We start from the raw sequence: 19,056 nt of genomic DNA, 5'->3' as shown, positions 1-19,056 counted from the left end.
CTAAGTCACCCTCCTGTCTCAAATCCTTTCACTGCCTTGATAGAAATGACTTGTACAGCCTAACAGTGTTACTATCACTTTAACAAGGCCAAAAAAAAGTCATTCCTTCCATGAACAGACAGTCCACAGTAAAAGACATATAAATGGCCCTTCAACATATAAAAATGATCTTGGGGCACCTGGGTGGCTCAGTGGGCTAAGCAAGTGTCCGAATCCTGATTTCAGCTCAGGTCATGATCTCACGGTTCAAGGGTTTGAGCCCCACATCGGGTTCTGCGCTGACAGCATGGAGCCTGCTTGAGATTCTCTCTCTTTCTCCCTCTCTCCCTCTGCCCCTCCCTGCTTGCAAGCAAGTGAACTCTCGCTCCCTCTCTCTCTCTCTCAAAATAAACATTTAAAAAATATATTTAAAAAATAATCATAATGATCTTCAACTTCACCCAAAAATAAGAGGAATCTAAAATAAAATTTACTGTAAGATACCATTTTTCATGGATCAGATTAACACAGATGAAAAGTTTCATAATACACTGTGTTGGTGAGGATGTTGGGAAATAAGCACTTTCATATACTACCGGAGAGAAGGAACACTGGAACTCTCATGTTAAGAATGAATCCCTATGTTACACTGCTGGCTTTGAAATGGAGAAGGGGTCATCTTCCATGGAATGTAGGTGGTTTCTAGAAGGTAGACAAGAAAAGGAAATAGACTCTCCCCTATGGTCTCCAAAAGAAACGGCCCTGATGACACTTTGATGTTAGCCTAGTAAGACCCATGTTTGACTTCTGACCTTCAGAACTGTAAGATAATAAATTTGTATTGTTTAAAAAAAAAAAAAAAAGAATGAATCCCTAAAACCCCAGGCCTCTCAGCTGATGAGGGAATAGTGAGAAGGGAGGGGGTCACTTGCCTCTGTTAATTTCGGGGGCCTTCCTCTCCTTAGACAGTCTTACAAAATGCTGGATGTAAGGGTCATGCGAGTAGCCAATGTTTACTGCAAACCTGGAAGGGATAAAAAGGAGGCAGGTGAGTAGACGTCAGTAGATTCAGGTTCTCAGGAACCAGGTCAAGGAGGAAAACCATCTACTTCACAAGGCCAACACACTCCCATTTAGCACTCCGTTACAAATGTAAACAGACTCAGCCATCCGCCCAGTGCTCACTTACACTCCTCTCACCCTTCCCACGGCGGCCATGTGTCACCTCTCTTTATTCTGACTGCTAATTCCTTTCCCAGGACCCTGGAGAGCATATCACCTCACCTCATACCTCACCCAGAAGACGTGCAACCGTTTATTCACTCGGCAAACTCACTGGCCAGAACTATTCAGACAACCCTACTCAACCAGAAGTTCTGGGTCCACAGGAAAGATCTAGAATTGTTTTGTAAAACTCGATAATGACTCCCTAAGTATTTCCCCCAGCTCTGTCATTTCACGTCCCTTAAGGAGTAAAAGGAAAAACCAGGAACAAATAAACAGAACAGCTACAACCTAGAAAATGCCGTTGTAGCTTACCCTCTGGCATGCACTACAACCTGGAAAATGCTACAGTAACCTAACCTCTCCCCAGGCCACACGACAGGGAATCAAAGTTCTAGTGTTCTAAGCCAGGGATCTGAAACCCCAATGACCACTTAAGGTCTTCTGGCAACCATGAGTGGAACCAGCCTTCGGACAAGGACATGTAATGGAAGAAACCTGGATCCTTAAGGCTGAGCCACTGTGGGCCTGCACCCCGCTCTACCTCTCAACAGACATTTTGAGAGTTTCTAAATGTCTTTATCGCTTAAACCGAACAGAGTCAGGCTTCTGTCACTTGCTACACCCTGAAGCATCCTAAGTGATATCCTGAGTGTATGAGCTCATTTCCGTGTTTCTTGATGAACAAGCTGAGGGGGAAGGGGTGAGTGACTGTTACCCAGCTAGAGTCTGAGCTCCCAGAGGCAGATATGAGATCTTCTCTTTACGTCCACTGACAAGGCTTACCGCTGCCTTGACTGTGGTCGCTGCTAATCCTGTACAAACCTATCCCCCCCAGTCTCTCTCATGTCCACGTTCACACATCCGCGTGCGCGCGCGCACACACACACACACACACACACACACACACACACACACAAGGAAGCACATACTTTTGGCTTCTCGAGGCAGCAAGTCAGCACGGAAATGCACAAAGTACTCATTAAGGGACACGATTTGCTATGGGCCCCGACTGTCCAAGTTTTACAAGGGTGAACAGGCTCGGCTGTCTAAAACGGTGCTTTTCAAACGATGAATTATGACCCATCCGTATAATAAAATCAGTGTAGTAGTTTGCAAGTCTCCATCTGTGAAAATGCAGTCGAATAGAGTGAAATAGACAATATCAGTATGTATTCCACACTGTAAGAGTTAAGACGGTTTTGTGAAGCTTTGGTTGAAGTGGGTGTTTGGGGTAAAATGCAATGAAAAGTCTGTTCTCCGAACACACAAAATAGACTCTTAAACACAGAGAACAAGGTGGTGGTTGCCAGAGGGGGCGGGGGGATGGACAAAATAGGCAAAGAGGGCTTAGGAGGTACAAACTTCCAGTCATATAAGTAACGCACAAAGATGAAAAGTGGAATATAGGGAATCCAGTCAATAATACTGTTAAAACAGTACGGTGACAGATGTGACGACACCTAACCGTGGTGAGGGCTGAGTAATATGTAGATTTGTCAAATCACTATGTTGCACGCCTGAAATTAATGTAACATTGTATGTCAACTATACTTCGATAAGTAAAAAAAGAGAGAAGAGGGTGTTCTCCCTGTTGGCGGATTTGAGGAGCACCGGCCTCAAAGGAATCACCTGGTGCCATCTAGTGGTAAAGGCCGTGTCTGCAGTCCAAGAACCACAGACGAGTGATGCGAACATCAAACATGGACGTAAGGGTTGGAGGGGGCCTTGGAACTGACCTGGTCAACCCTGACATCCGATGCCAGAATCCTTCAACAACACCAAGCCACTGCCTGACTACGCACCACAAAGAAGGCACTCACTCCAATGCCCAGCAGCCCTACCTGCTGAAAAGCTGATCGAGTTGCCCCCCTCCACAAGCTCTGCGTTGGACTTACTACCGCCCTCCTCTGGATGACAACGAGCCGTTTCCCCTCCTCTCAACCGTATCCTCGGTCAAGTTAATACTATTGATTCCATCAAGCCATCTTTGGTGAGTGTCTGCTAAGTGCCAGCCATTGGGGACACACTAGTGAACCAGACACAAAGATAAGGAAGGGCTTGTGACAGATGAAGGACAACAGCATGGAGGACGGACGGACCTACGTTAGAGAATGTGAGAGGGAAAGCCTCTCTGAAAAGGGAATGGGCTGAGTTGGGTGCTTACAGAACTGGAGAAAGCTGTGCAAAAGGCGTTCTAGACAGGAGGAAGAGCAGACGGAAATGCTCTGGACAGGAACCGCCTTGGAATGTTCCAGGAACAGAAAGTCGGTAGGGAGGCTGGAGAACAGCGGGGAAACAGGAGAAACTAGAGAGGCGGGTGGTGGGAGCCAGGGAGAGACCTCTGCAGCCACGTGCAGCGGCCCCAAACCACGGGGAGGTGCACAAACGTAACAGGTGGGGACAGAACACAAACGTATCCGGTCACGAGTCCTTACGACTCCCACTTTCTAATGTCTCCAACATGCGTCTCCTTCTGGTCTCCAGATCTAGAAGACTGCCAGTCGGTTCTGGGAGGAAAAGGATGTCACTGATCTGCCCTTCAGAGTGGCTAACACGAGAAGATTTACAGAGCACTGCTAAGAAGAGCACGGGTCAAAGAACTAGCGGGCACTGCTGATGGGGAGTTCCAAAGGGAGATGGGCAACCCGTTTCAGAGCTTAGAATTCTGTCACCCCTGGGAGCCCAGCTGAACATGGTGGATCCACACAAGGAAACACTAACCGGTCATCTCAGATATGAGCTAGAAGGATCAGCCATGCGTGAAGGGAAAAATGTTAGGCCAAAAACCGATGTAGCCAATGTGCCCGTGAACACATGTATGTGCGTATGTGCGTATCTGCAGACAAGTACTAGGGAACTGGCGATTTCTGGTGTGTGTGTGTGTGTGTGTGTGTGTGTGTGTGTGTGTGTTTTAATTTATCTCTATGTTTTAAACTTTTTCTCCATGAACTATATGCCATATTTCATCTAAGACATTATCAATTATAAGACTGAAAAAAGAAAGAAGAAACACTGCCAGTTAGTTAATGTTTTTCTTATTGCTTACAATTTTAATTATGTGCTTGTTGGAAAAAGCCCGTTTGTTTGTTTAATTAGTTTTCAAGTAGGTTCTGTGTGCAACGTGGGCCTGAGCTCACAACCACATCCAGAGCTGCATGCTCTGTTGACTGAGCCACCAGACGCTCCTGCAAAAGCCCTTTTGTGCTTATTTAAACGGATTATTACTGGGACCTTATGAAGATAAAAAGCTTCTGCACAGCAAAGGAAACAACCAACAAAACTAAAAGGCAACCAACGGAATGGGAAAAGATATTTGCAAATGACACATCGGACAAAGGGCTAGTATCCAAAATCTATAAAGAGCTCATCAAACTCCACACCCGAAAAACAAATAACCCAGTGAAGAAATGGGCAGAAAACATGAATAGACACTTCTCTAAAGAAGACATCCGGATGGCCAACAGGCACATGAAAAGATGTTCAACGTCGCTCCTTATCAGGGAAATACAAATCAAAACCACACTAAGATACCACCTCACGCCAGTCAGAGTGGCCAAAATGAAGAAATCAGGAGACTATAGATGCTGGAGAGGATGTGGAGAAACAGGAACCCTCTTGCACTGTTGGTGGGAATGCAAATTGGTGCAGCCGCTCTGGAAAGCAGTGTGGAGGTTCCTCAGAAAATTAAAAATAGACCTACCCTATGACCCAGCAATAGCACTGCTAGGAATTTATCCAAGGGATACAGGAGTACTGATGCATAGGGGCACCTGTACCCCAATGTTTATAGCGGCACTCTCAACAATAGCCAAATTATGGAAAGAGCCTAAATGTCCATCAACTGATGAATGGATAAAGAAATTGTGGTTTATATACACAATGGAATACTACGTGGCAATGAGAAAAAATGAAATATGGCCTTTTGTAGCAACATGGATGGAACTGGAGAGTGTGATGCTAAGTGAAATAAGCCATACAGAGAAAGACAGATACCATATGGTTTCACTCTTATGTGGATCCTGAGAAACATAACAGAAACCCATGGGGGAGGGGAAGGAAAAAAAAAAAAAAAGAGGTTAGAGTGGGAGAGAGCCAAAGCATTAGAGACTGTTAAAAACTGAGAACAAACTGAGGGTTGATGGGGGGTGGGAGGGAGGGCAGGGTGGGTGATGGGTATTGAGGAGGGCACCTTTTGGGATGAGCACTGAGTGTTGTATGGAAACCAATTTGACAGTAAATTTCATATATTAAAAAAAAAAAAAAAAAAAAAAAAAAAGAAATTTCAAGACAACTTCAACAAGCTATAACCAATATATCTACCTACTTATCTGTATAAAGCTGTATGAAAAAAAAAATAATAAAAAAATAAATAAACGGATTAAAAGGAAATGGATGAATGCAGTAAGAGGGTTAAGTCTTCCCTTCTGGGGTATCTGTGAGTTTCCACACAATATTGACCTTCGGGCCGCCAAGGGCATTGGCAAGGCTGCATCCCCAAGAGATCACCATCATCCTCTCCAAGATTTCCTTCCACGCTACCGACCCTCCAGGTGCAGGTTTTGTTACTGAGCCTTGCTTGATCTCATCAGGAGGTATCCATGGATGGTTCTCCAACAGCATCAGGATTTGTGCTCCTTCTGCAAATGGCCCTTAAAAGGCACGTGGGCAGAAGCACCCAAGAGCTGACGGTGTAGTCATCCGGCCCTGCCGCAAGCAACAATGACCACATCCACTCGCACAGGTAATGACAACTCTAACACGACTTGGCAGTGACTGCAGGACACATCGAGAATAAATCACAGCTGATGGCAAAGACGTAAGAACGTGTGTCACAGCATGGATCAAATACAGTGTTGCCTTCACCACATGAGCAACAGTGAGCTTAGATATCATAAGCAAAGTAAAAGGCAAATATTAAGCGATGAAAAGTACCTGTGACATCACATAGTAACATCCTTAAAACATAAAGAACTTACGAATCAGTAAGGAAAAAAATCCTAATATCCCCGAAGAAAGGCCAAAAATGGGCAGATCACCAAAGAGCCAAGTGATCACTGAATATACAAAATAAAGAAACCAAAAAATGCAAAATGAAAGCAGAAACAGCAAGCAGTAAATCTGCTATCAAATCAGCAACAAAAGCGTTTAATAGAACCTGGCTTTGGTGAGGATGAGAAAGAGGGCAGCTGAGCCGCCAGAACTGTAAACTGTCACTGCCATGCCACGAGGCACTTCGGCTGCTGGTACTCAAAGCTGAAGAGTTATATTTACGCGATGCCCAAACAATCCCACTTCTAGGATTTTACCCTAAGGAAATAGTCAAGAATGAACACAAAAAGGTTTCGGTAAGAACACTGAACCTGGGGTTACGGTATCAGGTGAACAAAGCAAGCTACAAAATTCTACGTACAGAATGTTCCCAATTCTGTTAGATGAATGCGTACATTCACGTACACGTGAATATACATACATGTACAGTATACATATCAAGACTTCCCAGAGTAGGCACCAAAAGGTGAACAGTGGTCGCCTCTACACTGACGCTGTGCACCTAGTGCTGCTGTCTGTCTGCCCCCACCACAGTCCTCTGTTGCCCAAACCCAGAAAATATCCCCTCTCTTTGTGTATCCTGACTTTGTTTAAAACCCAAAGAATCAAAAATCTCAGATTTGGGAAGACCTATTTCGCAGTCTTCGGTCAATCCCTCTTGCTTTTGAAATTTTCATGACATTCACGTACCACCTGTTCAGTGTAACATTTCTTTAAATCAACTCGCTTTTTTTTAGTACTCGGATCTGACGTGCTACCTGGGATTTTCTTCTAACACACGCTATAATAAATACCTACCTATTAAAATTTCATGTGTGCCACCTAAAGTCATTTCACATTCCTTCCATTCCTTCCGTGGGAAACACTGATCTGGGCCGACCGCCTACTCACTCGAGAGCATTTGCTGACTCTGCCCTATAGGCATGAGTACCACCTGCAACAGGAAAGGGGTGACATGCTCACCGCCAGGGATTTCTTCACCTGAAGGAAAGGGCAGGGGCCCTCCGCGCTCTCCCAGCCAGTGAGGATCAAGGCCAGGTTCATTTTACTTCTATCAACCCTCCTGAGAGCTGACTACAATGCCAGGCATCATTGCAAATGCTTGACCGGTAGGAACGGAACGCCTACAACCCTCATAATGACCCCCCGTGGAAGGCACTGCTTTACACACTGAGGTGAAGGTCGGTCCCTCAAGCTGCAGAACCCTGTAGAAAATTTCATTCTAGGGGTGCCTGGGTGGCTCAGTCGGTTAAGTGGCCGACTTCGGCTCAGGTCATGATCTCACGGTCCGTGAGTTCAAGCCCCACGTCGGGCTCTGTGCTGACAGCTCAGAGCCTGGAGCCTGTTTCAGATTCTGTGCCTCCTTCTCTCTCTGACCCTCCCCTGTTCATGCTCTGTCTTTGTCTCAAAAATAAATAAACATTAAAACAATTAAAAAAAAAAAAGAAAATTTCATTCTATTGCTTTTCCACCTATTTACCCACCTGGATTTGGATCCCTCCCCCGACACTTCAGTTGCTTAAATGATATCTGTGTCTGTGTGTATATGTGTGTGTTTACATGGTCGTGTGTGTGTATATATGTACACACACACACACATATATATGTACATTAAACATATATATGTAACGTATGCACACATACACATACATACAATGTACTTAAATGCAATTGCAAAAATCAATCCGATACTCTTAGCATCAATTTTTAAGTTTGAAATTTGAACTACCTACTGCATACTAGCCTAAGATACTGCTCTACCTCTTATTGTTAATTTTATTGTTCTTTTTTTTAGTCTCATTTTTTTTTTGTTTCTATTTCTTGGTAGTTTTATTCTTGGTTATACGTGGAAGGCAGGAAGCAAAGTCTTAAGGGCAACAGACTTTGTACCTAAACAGACTTCCAGTTTGTTTCCTTTCTTGTGAGCTCTGTTGCTTTCTTAAGTAGATCCGCAAGGCCTTAAGTGTTGAATCACCTAAAAAAAAAACAAAACAAAACTGAGCCTCAATAAACTCACACGCTATCGTTTCTTCCCAACAGAGGCTACTGGTATTGCCTTTTGGCTTCAGCTAACACCCAATTACTTTACAAGGGTTAATATGTCCTAAAATCTACTGCCTCCACTGTAAGTACTCATTGACTAGTGGGCAAGGCATTTATGAAAAAGGAACCAACATTCACAAGAGGGTGAGTTAAGCAGGAGAAGTCAATCAGAAAGTTCCCATGGTACAATGTCTCCTATCTGACTTAAGCAAACAAAAAACCCAGTTAATACAGAATATAGTAACAGGATGTCATGGGCCTGAATAATGCGAAAGTTCTTTTGGAAAAAATAAAACATTTAAGCACATGTAGTCTGAATATTTTCTCCCAGTCTGTCTTGCCTGTTCATTTTCTCAGTGCATCCATTTTTCCTTTGTAATTAGTGCTTTTTTTTTGTTCTGTATCCAAAACATTTGCCTACCTCAAGGTTGTCAACATATGCTTTCATGGTTTCATCTAAAAGATTTATGGTTCTAGCTGTTATATTTCAGTTTATGATCCATCCCAAATTCATGTGTACAGAACGAGGTAGGGGCTACGGTCCATTTTGTTTCCACTTGAATTTCCACTTTACCCAGAATTATTCATTAAAAAGACGTCCCTTTCGCCCACTGAATTGGCTTGACAATCTAGGTGAAGATCAACCAACAGTCCTTGTGTTTGGTCTATTTCTTGGACTCTTTATTTTGTGTCACTGATCTATCTCTATGCCAAAGACTTTGATTGCTGTGGCTTTACTGCAAGTCTTCAAATTAAGCAGTATTAAGCAGTTTAAGTGCTTCAACTCTGCTCTCCGTTTGAAGACTTTTTTGGCTATTCAAGACCCTTCACGTTTCCATATACATTTTCGAAACAATCTGTTAATTTCTTCTAAAAAAAAAAGATGGCTAGGATTTTGACGGTGATTGCACTGATTCCACGGATCAAGTCAGGGAGAACAGGCATCTCAAAACATCAAATCTTCCAATGCATGAACAAAGCGTATCTCCCATTTATTTCAGTCTCCTTGAATTCCTCTCAACAATGTTTTACGGTTTTCTGTGTAAAGGTGTTTTGCGTCTTTCATTATATTTATTCCTACCCACTTTAGGTTTTTGGATGCTATTGTCAATATTTTCAATTTTAATTTTCCTACCCATGTATGTATACATACAATATATCTATCTGACAAAGAATTCCTATCCAGAATATAGAATAAACTCCAATGAGTCAAAACCAAAAACCATTAACAACAAAAATGGGCAAAAGACTTGAACAGACAGTTCACGAAAGATGTAGGAATGTCCAATAAGCACACAAAAAGATGCCTAAGATCACTAGTCACCAGGGAAGTGCAATTTAAAACCATACTGAGATGCTCTTTCACCCTCACTGACAATACAGAATGTTAACAAGGATGTTGAGCAACTGGAGTTTCAATATATTGCTGGTGGGAAGTATAAAGCGATAAACCACTTTGGAAATTAGTCTAGCAGTTAAATATATACCCACCCTGTGACTAAGCAATTCTATTCCTAGACATTTATTTGAGAGAAATTGAAGACTTGTATGAGAATGTCCCTTGTAGCCTATTCACAATGACCAAAAACTTCGATACAACTCAAATGTCCTATCATTGGAGAACACACGAACAAATCATGGTGTATTCATACATGTATAGGAACAAACTACACTGACAAAGACTCTTTCCTTGACCAAACTCTAGCCAGGTTCCTCGAGCCCTCTTCTCGACTAGTCTTCAACCTTGACTTACTGTATAGAGACTCGAACAAACACTAACGTAGACTTTAACAGCTCAAGGCTCCACCCCTAGGATGATTCCGGTACCCCTTAGTGCCTGCCCGAGAAAACTCAAGGCTGCCAAAAGCACCCATTGTTTCTTCTAGCCAACACTGAAAGATCAGGTCTCTGTCTCCCAGTGAGCAAATCCAGGTGGTTTCACATGAACCAATACCTTTCCTGGCTTTTGTAATTTTTTACTTCTGATTTCATTCACCCCCAACTTTCCTCCCTCATTCTCTCTTTAAAATCTCCTCTGTACAAACTGAAGTTGAGTTTCATTCACTCTGGACTCTTTTCCTTATTGGAATAGTTAATTACTGATTAAACTCTGTCCTCATCACGTGAACTAGTATCTAGCTTTATCTTTAAAAAAATTTTTTTAATGTTTATTTATTTTGAGAGACTGTGTGTGTGCATGGATGCACACGCAGAGAAGGAGCAGGGGGTGGGGGGGAGGGAGAGAGAGAGAGAGAGAGAGAGAGAGAGAGAGAGAGAATCCTAAGCAGGCTCTACACTGTCAATGCAGAGCCAGACATGGGGCTCAATCCCACAAACCGTGAGATCATGCCCTGAGCCGGAATCAAGAGACAGATGGTCAAGTGACCAAGCCACCCAGGCGCCCCTGGCTTTATCTTTGATAACACAAACAACATGGATGAATCTCAAGGAACACAGTTGAGTGAAAGAAGACAAAATAATACATACTGTATGACCCCATTTCTATGACATTCGAAAACAGGGAGATCTAATCTACCACAGATTTCGAAACCAGAAAATGACTGGTGAGGGTAAGGAGACTAATTAGAAACATATAACAAGGGAAGTTTCTAGAGTTTCAGATATATTTTATATCTTGTTTTGGGCGGTGGTACACAGATATACCGTGTACGTTGACTCTTGAACAACACAGGGGTTGGGGTGTCAACCTCCTGTGCAATCAAAACTTTGAGTATAACTTTCGATTCCCCAAAAACGTAACTACAAATTGACTACTGTTGACCAGAAGTCTTAACAGTTGATTAACATGTATTTTGTACGTTAGATTTATTATATATTGTATTCTTTCAATAAAGTAGGCTAAAGAAAATATGAAGAGGGGCACCTGGGTGGCTCAGTTGGTTAAGTGTCTGACTTTAGCTCAGGTCACGATCTCATAGTTCATGGATACGAGCCCTGCATTGGGCATTCTGCGGTCAGTGCGGAACCCACTTTGGATCCTCTTTCTCCCTCATCTGCCTCTCCCTTCCTCGTGCACGCTCTCTCTCTCTCTCTCTCTCAAAAATCAATAAGCACTAAAAAAAGAAAATATTAAGAAAATCATAAAGAAAATACGTTTAGAGTACTGTACTGCATTTATCGAAGAAGCCACATATAAGTGCAGTTCAAACCCATGTTGTTCAAGAGTCAACCATATACACTTGTTAAGACTCATGAAACTGAACACTAAAGACCTGAGCATTTTATTTTATAAATCATGACCCTCTCACCCCTGCTCTCCCACCTCCATTTTCTTCCTTCCCCTCTCCCTCTGTCTCTTAAGAATACCTGGGGAAATTCTGAAGAACAAGAAAGATGAGCGATATAGCTGACCCTCTGATGGGGGATATTCCCCATTCAATATCCACTTACCCCTTCCTCCTTACCCCCATTTTGTTTGAGGTATCAATCTGCCCCCTGAGAAATTCTCCCCTCCCACACTTTCTTGCAGCTAGGGGTGAGGTCACCTGCCCAATTCTGGCCAATGAGAAGTATGTAGAAGTCTACAGGGTGGGACTCCCTGAAAACCTATTGCTTTCACAGACTCAAACACATGCTTGGTTAGTATCGCTTTCTTTTCTTTCTTCCTGGAGTACAGCTGCTCAGATGAACTAAGGAGATTGTGCTAGTCCCTGATACAACCCTGTTTTACCCCAAGCTAGAGGAGCTCTTGGCAAGTCACGACTAACACTTCGCAAGTCAAAATGTTTAGGCATCGAAATGAAAAAAGCAATTCCGACTGGAAGTCAAGGATGATCTACGCATTGCTGTGCTAAAGTATACGTAAGAATTTAGTATGGAAGTGATATTTCAAATCAATGGAGGATACAGACCATCAACAGACAGTGTAGGAACAAAAACTGCTAACTTATAACATACAAAATTATAAAGATAGATGAATGCTCTAAGCAATAGAAGCCAAAACCGTAAAAGTGCTGAAAGAAAAGGCAGTGATTGAAAATGGTCTCATAAAACGTTACCCAAAAGCCCCAAGCCATAAAGTTAGACTGTCAGATTTGGCACCATAAAGATTCAGAATTTCTGCATCATGAAATGTATGGTACAAGCTAAACTTAAAGACAAGCAACAGTTTGAGAGAAAATAATGGAACACATACGTAGGCAAAGGACTACTACCATACATATGACAAGTTCTTACAGACCAATAAAAACATAAATGAAACAAAACCCCAAAAACCCAGTTAGGAAAATGATAAGGAGAAAGGCGTCATGTAAAAAAATATCAGAGATAGTGAAGAACTAAAAATGCTCAGTCTTAGGACGCCAGGGTGCCTCAGGCGGTTGAACGTCTGGCTTCGGCTCAGGTCATGATCTCACAGTTTGTGAGTTCGAGCCCCGCGTCAGGCTCTGTGCTAATAGCACAGGGCCTGCTTCGGATCCTCTCTCTCCCTCTCTCTGCCCCTTCCCCGCTTGCTCTCTCTCTCTCTCTCTCTCTCTCAAAAATAAACATAAAAATTTTTTTAATAAAAATACTCAGTCTTACTAGTGAGTATAATAAAAGTTTTTTAAATAAAATAAAAAATTTTAAGAGGTATTATCCACCTGCCAGCTGACAAACAATTTAAGAGACTGAGAATATTCTGTGTTTAGCATCTCTTTTACCATGAGAACAGAAACGGACACAACCTCTTTCGAGGACCACTTTGCAAAGGCTTCTCCCCTGAAATCCATCTCACTGGAAAACTGAAACGCACATGCAAAGATGTTTATCGCAGCCCTGCTTTAATAGCAAAATCATAGCTACCCAAATGAACAGAAGAACAGTCACATAAACTAAAACCATATTGTGGAATACTGTTCAGCCATTACAACAACAAAAAAAATGGAGACAAAAACTTATATGTACAGTATATTCAAATTAGACTAATGAGTTGGGGAGAAGTACTCACTTTTGCCCTTTAACAAATGAACCATTAAGGGGCACCTGGCTGGCTCAAAGAGTATGTGATGCTTGATCTCAGGGTTGTGAGTTTGAGCTCCACGTTGGGTGTAGAGACTACCTAAAACAAAATCTTGGGGGTGGGGGGGGGAATCTGGGTGGCTCAGTCAGTTAAGCATCCGACTCTTGGTATCAGCTCAGCTCATGATCTCACATTTTGTGAGATCAAGCTCCACATCAGGCTCTGCACTGACAGAGTGGAGCCTATTGGGATTCTTTCCTTCCCCCTCTCTCTCTGCCACCCTACTCAACCCCGCGTGCACACGCTCGCTCGCGCGCGCTCTCTCTCAAAATAAATAAGCATTACAAAAATAACAAAAACAATTAAAAAAAAATCTTAGGGGCACATGAGTGGCTCTGTTGGTCAAGCGCCTGGCTCTTGATTTTGGCTCAGGTCACGATCTCATGGTTTGTGGGACCGAGCCCCACACTGGGCTCCACGTAGATGGCATGGAGCCTCTCTCACCCTCTCTCTCTCTGCTCCTCCACCTTCCCCCTCAAAAATAAATAAACAAAACATCAATAATAGTAATGTTTAAAACATTAAAAAATCTTAAAAACATAATCATTAAAAAAATTAGTATTCTAGATTTGAAACCATTGTTTTTCATAGATATTTTCCAAAATTTAGTTTGTTGCTTTTTTGAAAACATGAGGAGGGTTGCAGAAAATCCACGATTTACGGGACCTTCGTGATGGGCAAGTTGGGCAGCTAATTTATCCTCACCAGAATATTCTAATTCTAAAGTGACACATCTTCTCTGAGGATGGAAAGCACCAGCCCCCACCTTCAAATATTCAGATCACGATCTCAAGCCCTGCTCTCTGGGCACGGCTGCAAAGATGCAATCCGTGTGCTGCAAAGGCCTAGGCCCTTGGGAAAATGCCGCCTCTCCAGGGAGGTGATCCTGTGACCCACCTGCACCTCAAGGGGGACATTTTTGGATTCGGTGGAAATCAGATTGACTTCTGTAATTTTTACAACAGGATTTCAGTCTTACAGCCCCGGGCCTGGCTTCTAAAACAGACAGACCACTCAAATCCAGGGAAACAGAACAGCAGAATGTGGAGACCTCATCAGGAAGTGCAACCCTGAGCTTCGGCGTTCAGTTCCTCGTCACTTGGCCGCCTGAGAAATGGGTCTAGCAGGCACGTGGCTAAGGCAGACACGGTCATTCCCCACACCTTTCTTCTCGCGGGGGGGAGACAAACGTTCAACACTACGCCTGCCTACGCCGCAGCTGGACTGACCGCCGCCAAGGACACGCATAGAGAACACGGGAGGGGCTGGGCCTGGTCTGCAGGTGTCAGGGGCCTCCTGGTGGGAGCCGCATCTGAGATGAGCCAGAGGGCTTGGCTTCTTCTTTCACTCACTGGCCTCACCCACATCCAATCTGTCAACACATCCCATCACCTCCTCCTTCAAAACGTACCCAGAATCTGGTCGATTCTCAGCCCTTCCGGTGCTACCATCCTGACCCAAGACATCAGTGCCTCTGTCTTGGAAAATTCCATCAGCCTATTAACTGATCTCCCTGCTTCCGTCCTTGCTCCCTACAGGCTGCTCTCAACAGAGAAGCCAGAGTGATCCCATTAAAACCCAAGTCAGGTCACCTCGTTCTTCGGTTCAAAATTCTCCATTGGACACCATCACAAGTCCCTAAGACCCCTTCAGCCCACCTCCTTCTCCCTCATGCTGGCCTGGTCCTTCCTGGAACAAGTCAGGCCTGATCCCTCCATGGGCCTTCCTCCCTCCTACCCCACGTTAATAACGTGATCTTTTGACAAGATTGAAGGGTTTAACACATTACGGTGAAGATATCACAGAACTTGAAGGAGAGAGACCTACAACACGTCTTAAAACACTAACTTACAGATTCTCACAATCTTTTTGCATGTTTTTTTCAGATGAGGGAAAGGCCAGTGCAAAAGAAGCTTCAATGAAATGCACCCAGATGGCAAACACGCCCAGTCTTTATAGCCCAGGACCTATCCCAGCAGATTCTGATTCCGTGAGTCTAGAGTAGGACATGAGCATCTGTGGTTTCTTTCTTTCTTTCTTTCTTTCTTTCTTTCTTTCTTTCTTAATTTTTTTTTTAACATTTATTTATTTTTTGAGAGAAAGAGACACAGCATGAGCAGGAGAGGGGCAGAAAGAGAGAGAGACACAAGATCAGCAGCAGAGCCCGATCAAAAAACTTGATGCAGAATGGTTTAGTGGCAGAGCTAGGATCAGCTTGACAGAGCCCGGCCCCAAGGTCCATGTTTTAAATCACTATGCTTAGTCTCCAAGAACCTACAAAAAGTGCGAGCCTTAACCCAAAACCTTGGCATTCCCCACCTCCATTCCCTAGTGGCCCCAGCTTCAAGGGCATTCTACCCATTCCTTTAACAGTTCGCACTCCCCTGCTCTGCCCCAACACCCTCCTATATCCCCGTTTTGCATTCAGCCTTGTGATCTCAGCTTCAACATTATTGCCTCAATGACAAACTCGAATGGCATGCCGTATTTCTCAGCACTCAACACAAAACCGTAATTATGGATTTCACAGGGAATTATTTGCTTCCTGTCTTTTCCGAGGAGATGGTGCTGCCCTCAGACGCCACGTCAGTCCTATTCATCATGTGTTCCCAACAACTGAATACCCACCAACCATTCAAAAAAGAAGGCTTTGGCACAACGGATACGCTCAATAATTTCTGTGGAACGAGTGAATAAAGTACACTCGAGCCTCGTGCTTCCAGGTGTGTGATACATGTCTGTGCTCACGATACTGCCCTCACTACACCCCAAGTATGTAGACCCCTGTGGCATACTTGCTCAGGCCTGGGAGGAGGAGGAGGAGGACGCGGAGGAGGAGGCGGAGGAGGAGGCGGAGGAGCAGGCGGAGGAGCAGGCGGAGGAGGAGGCGGAGGAAGAAGAGGAGGAGCCGCCGCCGCCGCCGCCAACGCTGTCTCCGCCGGCAGGCGATGTATCGGCGCCAGGCCGTCCCCCGACCTCCCCGGCCGGAGCCCCGCGGGCCGCCGCTGCCGCCGCCATGAAGAAGCAGTTGGACCGCGGCCCCCCGGCGGGTGGCGCCACTGGAAGTGACCCGGCGGAGAGGGCGGGGCTCCGGCCTCGGAGCAGCCGCCATCGCCGCCGCTGTTGCCGCCTCGGCCCGGAAGCGAGGTAGTCCCCTCAGGCCGTCCCCCGAGCTGCACAGCCCGAGACCCGCGGGCCGCAGCTGGCGCCGCCGCCGTGAAGAGGCAGTTAAACCGCAGGAAACAGCTGGCCAACCAGACCGTGGGCAGGTGAGTGAGCCGTGCCGGGCCGGCCGGGAGCGCGCGGGCCGGGGACCGGGGGGTCGGGGTCGTGGCCCGGGCCGGGGCGGGCCCGCTGCCCCGCGGGGCCCCGCGCTCCGGCCCGGCCGCCCGCCCGCTCCGCGCCGGGTCCGCTGCGGGCCAGGGAGGAGGGCTGCGCCACGCAGCGGCCTGTCGCCCAGCTCAGGGCCGCCGCCCGAGCCCCCGGGAACAGCGGGGAGGGCCGGCCTCCCGGGACGCCCCCAGCGCGGGTCCCCGCCGCCCATTGTCCCGGCCCCGCTGAGCATCGTCCTCTGGGGTCTGGACCCAAGCTTTCCCCTGGCCTCCCCCCCTCTCCCGGGGCTTTGCCTTGGGCGAAAACTCGCCTAACTGGTGTGCCCGAGGCCGGGCGGGCGCGGTGCTCTGGGGGGCGGCATTCTCAGCCTTTCCGGGTCGCCCGGCCCGAACGTCCACCTCCAAGTGGCTGATGGCAGTCAATAAGTAAGGGGCGATCAGAGCCCATCGGAGCCGCTTAGGGAGACTCAGGACTCCCTTGGAGGCACTTTGGAGGGTGTGCCGTCTCCCAACCGTGGCCCCTGTGGACCGGACTGCTCAAGTTCTTGACCTGTAGACATTTGGAACCGGGAGGAATGAATTGTGGAAAGGCCTTGGGCAAATGGAAAAACAAAAAGAGGGGGGGCTTTCAAAACAGCTTTTCTCACTTTGGATTGGGGAGCAAATCCTTCTCCAGGTTTGTCTGGTATCGCTTTAATGCTTGACAGGAAACGATCGACGATGAAATGACAGAAGAGACCGGAGTTTGTAGTGGTTTTGAGAGCCTCTGGAGGTTGATTATCGTGTGCTGTGTTCTCTGGGGTAAATCTTTCAAGGTCTTTCAGGGCAGTGAGCTGTCCTGTCCCCGTTGACTGCTTATTCCGAGAAGGGGTATGAAAGTGTGACTTTTTCATTGCTTTTTCTTCTTTGTTTTCAACAGTTGAGTAAAAGGGGGCGTTTGGTTTAGCCGGAGCACGTGGGGACACTTCTTTTCTGTGTGTGTCTGAAAATACTTTTACTTCCCCTTGAGCTTTCTATATTTGCCTTTTACACTTTCGTTCCTCCCCCCCAACGTTTTGCTTAGTTTTGTTCAATTTCGTTGCTACCCCCACCCTATTATCTCCGTGTGCACTTATCCTGTTTCCAGAGTGGTTCCCTATCCCTACAGCCTAGCAGTGCCTACCTTTCTGTCATTTGTAGGAAAATGAAAGGAATAGGGAGTGCCAAGGGGAAGGCAGACGGAATAGTCGTGGGGCCCAAAGCTTCAAGCAGGCATCTGTGAATGAGTTACAAGATCACTCCTTAGGAGTTTTCTGCCCCCCCACACCCCCCCCCCCCCCCGGATTCTCAGTAACATGCATTGTGAAATCAGTATTTAGTGACTCTCAAGACACATGTGTCACATTGTCGTTCTGGCCAGTTTGTACATCTCATGAGGAAAGGGGTGTTTGCTCTTTTGCACAAAGTTCTGAGACTTTTCAAGCTATCAAGCCACTCAGGGTCTCTTTGGCTCCGGCTTCCTCTGTAGCAGGTTCTCCCTTCACGCTGCCGAATTACAGCCATATGTGCCTCCTTTCGGTTGCCAGAGGCCGCCGAGCCTTCTTCCCTGTTAGCCTCTACCTGGAAGTCTCCAAAGCTCCTTTCACCTCACCTGCCCTAGACCTGCCTCCTACTCATTCTTTAGGTGTCCAGGCAAAGGTCACTGCGTCTAAAAGACCTTCTGTGATGCTCCAACGTGGATTGGGAGTCCCTCTCCTGGCCACTTACGTACGTCCGCATAGCACCTGCTTTTCTATAATGCAAGGCCTGTTTACTTGTTAGTATTCTCCATTAGACTGAACGCCTTGAGAGTCCTTGCCGTCTTTCTGTTTCATTGGCCAGCTCTGCTGTGGCTCCTGTCATATGGTCGATTCTCCATAAACATTTGTCAGTCTAGCACACATCTAGATCTCACCAGCTCGCTCCGGTGGTGTGAGCCCAAGAAGGGAAAATGAAAGCTGGATAGAGTAAATGGTGATTCGTGCTAGCATTGTAATTCTGGCCCTGACCTTTGACTCTGTTTGAAAATCTTTATTGTCAGATGCCAGTGGAAGCAGCAGCTGTTACAGAGGTGTTAGGGGTGTGGCAATTTCTGCTCCCAAAGCCAAAACTGTTTCCTGGGGAAGCTTTGGCTTTACTGCTGTTGAGTCCCTGGATAAGTTTGTATTTTTTCCATGTCAAGAATTACGAAGGACTCGGGAGGAAAAATGGAGGCAAGAGAGAGCCTAGAATTGTAATTGTGTGTTATTGGCGTAGGCATCAGGATTGGGATTTGGGGGGGTATTTGGGTCACGAGGAAAGCTAGAAAGCAGAGAAGTTACCTCCCCCCCGTCCCCCCGTCCCCCGCCGCAGCCAGGAGTGATATTCTGTGTGTGAGTGGCTCGCCTG

The 19,056-nt window shown here is 45.8% G+C and overlaps 2 long non-coding RNA genes across 5 annotated transcripts in view; one reads left to right on the top strand and one right to left on the bottom strand.

The window, feature by feature from the left end:
* Positions 1 to 19,056, top strand: part of LOC122209867 — a 90,176-nt gene that overhangs the window by 19,871 nt on the left and 51,249 nt on the right. The window lies entirely within an intron of this gene.
* Positions 852 to 13,187, bottom strand: LOC122209873. 2 transcript variants are annotated; one of them, XR_006197804.1, is made up of 5 exons: positions 12,960 to 13,187; positions 8,146 to 8,230; positions 7,054 to 7,189; positions 2,136 to 2,330; positions 852 to 1,003 (listed from the first exon to the last, which is right to left on the bottom strand). It is a non-coding gene; the product is annotated as an uncharacterized LOC122209873 (long non-coding RNA). The 2 variants fall into 2 exon arrangements; XR_006197803.1 differs by lacking the exon at positions 2,136 to 2,330.

The sequence above is a fragment of the Panthera leo genome, chromosome E3 (assembly GCF_018350215.1).
Source record: "Panthera leo isolate Ple1 chromosome E3, P.leo_Ple1_pat1.1, whole genome shotgun sequence".
NCBI lineage: Eukaryota > Metazoa > Chordata > Mammalia > Carnivora > Felidae > Panthera > Panthera leo.
This window is presented reverse-complemented; position numbering and strand designations above follow the sequence as displayed.